The sequence below is a fragment of the Bison bison genome, unplaced genomic scaffold, assembly GCF_000754665.1.
Source record: "Bison bison bison isolate TAMUID 2011002044 unplaced genomic scaffold, Bison_UMD1.0 scf7180017864379, whole genome shotgun sequence".
In the NCBI taxonomy this organism is placed as follows: Eukaryota; Metazoa; Chordata; class Mammalia; order Artiodactyla; family Bovidae; genus Bison; species Bison bison.
The window spans coordinates 11,444,243-11,447,996 of NW_011494951.1; the positions used below are offsets into that span (position 1 = coordinate 11,444,243).

The 3,754-nt window shown below is 43.6% G+C and overlaps 1 pseudogene; it reads right to left on the reverse strand.

Annotated features, from left to right (window-relative positions):
* The window catches only part of LOC105001200, a 25,576-nt pseudogene that overhangs the window by 11,342 nt on the left and 10,480 nt on the right, over positions 1 to 3,754 (reverse strand).

The following is a 3,754-nucleotide window of genomic DNA, read 5'->3' on the forward strand; positions in this document are numbered from 1 at the left end:
TCGGCCCTCCAGATGGTGCCTGTCTGCACCTTCATCTGACGCTCCTCAGGGCAGGACTCTCTGTCAGGACCTGCCAGCCAGGCTGTCTCTAACTCGGCTTGAATGCCCCCAGACACAGGGAGCTCATCACCATCACTAAAGGTACAGCAGTGTTTTTAGATCTGATGGTTAGAACATGGATGAGTAGATGCAGCTCACGACTCACCTGGTTATCTTGCATGGCCTCCTTCAGGTCATAGTCAATCCTGGAGATGACATGGGCATTGAAGCCCTCCAGGGCAAAGAGGATGGGGGTCGTGGCAGACGCACCACATGGATCCACCTGCCAGGAGAATTGTGGTCGAATCCCAAATGTTTCATAGAGAAAGCCGTGTCCTTCTGCAAAGCTCCTCAGTGACTGAATGGTGGCCCTTCACCCCCTCACTCTTTCAGGCCTCATGCCCTTCTCCAAGGCTCAAATTCTATTCCAGACCAAGCAGGGTCTTGCTGAAACAGATACGAAGTCAAATAGCCCATTCCAGAATTACCTAAATATTCATCTATTTATTCATGATTTTCATGCCATTCCTATGTGCAGAGATCAAGGTGACTGCAGAAGTCCCCAGATTTGAGAGCCATTGGTTAAACTTCCCAAAGATGTTCCTGAAATATAATATCGGAATACTCTGAGCTGAGGCTAAAGTCTGCGTTTTACAATGAGAAAACAAAGACTCAGAGAATTCAAGTGCCTGGTGTCAAGTCAAACTGCCCTTCACTGATGAGCTCACCAGTCTGGGACACTGGCTCTGGCCCAGAAGATTCCAGGGTTCTGGGGGCAGAAATGAGATCAGATCCATAAACAAGGCCCAACCAGGAGGTGGGTGACTGCTGGGAGGCTGGGGGGAGCCTGGAGTACATTTAGGGTCTGGTGCAGAGGAGGTGACGAAGTCCACCAGGTGGCTGGACTTGGGGTGGGCTCTGAGAACTCAGGGGCCAATGGGAGCGGCAGATGGAGTGTATGAAACAGAGACCAAGAAGGAGCAGCTGAGAGGAGGGGGAAGACCTGGGGATGGTGGGTCTGAGACGGGGGGTCAGTAAACTGCAGAGCTCACCCAGACCCCAGATGGTGTCTGAGGAGGGCAGGCCCAATGCGTGTTGAAATTGTGGCCCCTAATTCGGCATTCAGAGTCTTTACTTCATTCAGGGGATACAGACCCAGTCTAAAGGGATGACTTATCACTAGTCATATAGGTCATGCAAGATCATTCACATCTGCCAGACTTTAAACACAAAGAACAAATATTAAAAGCAGCAAGGGAAAAGCAACAAATAACACACAAGGTGTTTCTCATAAGGCTAACTGCACAGCTTTCAACAGAAACTCTGCAGACCTGAAGGAAGTGGTGGGATAGACTTAAAGTGATTAAAGGAAAAAACCTGCAACCAAGATTACTCTACCCAGCAAGGACTGCATTCCGGAAAAATCAAAAGCTTTCCAAACAAGCAAAAGTTAACAGAATTCAGCAGCACCAAAGCAGCTTTACAACAAACACTAAATGAGCTTATCTAGAGAGAAAACACAAGAGAGAATAGACCTAAAAGAAACCCAAAACAAGAAAGTAAATGGTAATAGGATCACACATATCAATAATTACCTTAAATGTAAATGGACTAAACGTTCCAACAAAAAGACAGGGACTGGTTGAATTGATACAAAAACAAGACCCCTGAGCATGCTATCTACAAGAGACCCACCTCAGACCTAGGAACACACACAGACTGAAAGTGAGGAGCTGGAAAAAGATACTCCACACAAATGGAAATCAAAAGAAAGTGAGAGTAGCAAAACTCATATATGATAAAATAGACTTTAAAATAAAGCACTTTACAAGAGACATTGAAAGATCCCACATAATGATCAAGGGACCAATCCAAGAAGAAGCTACAGCAATTATATGTATATATTCACCCAACAGAGGAGCACATCAATACATAAGGCAAATGCTAAAAACTGTTAAAGGGGAAATTAACAGTAACACAGTAACAGTGGGTGACTTTAATACACTACTCACATGATCATCCAGACAAAAAATTAACAAGGAAACAGAAGCTTTAAATGATACATTGGACCCATTGGACCGTTTCATCCAAAAGCAGTAGATTTCACATTTTTCTCAAGTGCGCATGGAATATGCACAAGACAGACCATGTCCTAGGTAACGAATCAAACCATGGTAAAGTGTAAAAATTGAAATCATTTCAAGCATCTTTTCTGACCACAAGCTATAAGAGTAGATATCAACTACAGGAAAAAAATCTATAAAAACACAAACACGTGGCGGCTAAACCATATGCTTCTGAATAACTATGAGATCACTGAAGAAATCAGGGAAAAATGAAAAATACCTAGAAGCAAATGACAATGAAATCACGACAACTCAAAGCCTATGGGTTTCAGTAAATGCAGTGCTAAGAGGGGAGTTTACAGCAAAACAAGAAACAAGAGAAGAAAAAAACCAAGAAACAAGAGAACCATCAAATAAACAACCAAACCTGACATATAAAGTGAATAGAAAAAGAATAAAAAAAATACTCAAACTTAGTAGAAGGGAAGAAATCATAAATATCAAAGCAGAAACAAATTAAAAAAGAAATGAAGGTGATAATAAGAAAGATAAAAAAAAAAAAACTAAAAGCTGATTCTTTAAGAAGATAAACAAAACTGACCATCCATTAGAGAGACTCATCAGGGGAAAAAGTGAGACACATGTACCCCAGTTTTCACTGCAGCACTATTTACAGTAAGTAGGACATGTAAGCAACCTAGATGTCTGTCAACAGATGAAGGATAAAGAAGCTGTGGTACATATATACAATGGACTATTACTCAGTCATAAAAAGTGCACTCGAGTCAGTTCTGATGAGGTGGATGAACACAGAGCCTATTATTCAGAGTGAAGTGAGTCAGAAAGAGAAAACCAAATATTGTATATTAACACACATATATATGGCATCCGGGAGTTGGTGATGGACAGGGAGGCCTGGTGTGCTGCGATTCATGGGTCGCAAAGAGTCAGACACGACTGAGCGACTGAACTGAACTGATCCGATATGGCATCTAGAAAGATGGTACTGACGAGCCTGTTTCCAGAGCAGCAGCGGAGACGCAGACATAGAGAACATACCTGTGAACACAGCAGGGGAAGGAGAAGGGGGACGAATTGAGAGAACAGCACTGAAACATATACATCACCACATGTAAAATTAGATAGCCAGTGGGGCTTTGCTCTATGATGCAGGGAGCTCAAATTCAGTGTTCTGTGACAACCTAGAGGGGTGGGAGGGGGTGGCTGGGAGGGAGTTTCAAGAGGGGCCAGACATACGTATACTGATTAATGTTGACATAAGGCAGAAACCAACACAATATTATAAATCAATTAACCTCTAATTAAAATTAAATAAAAAATTTTAAAAAGACATGTCTGAGAAGCCGTGCTACAGCAGCAGAAGGTCAGAGGCCTGTCCTCTCCCAACAAGATCCTGCCCATTCTGACCCTTACCTGAGAAATCATCTTGACCTTAGACTGAGCCCATGGTGACCTCCTTGCTTCCTTCTTCCTGTCCAGGGCCTGGCACTCAGCAGGGGCTCAACAAAGGTGACGAGGAGGGAATGGATCCAGGACCAGTGAGGGGTGCTCCAGCATGACCCGCCCAACACACCAGAGAAACACGGCGCGCTGGATACAACCTCAAGTGCTGGTCCAGGAAACCAGGG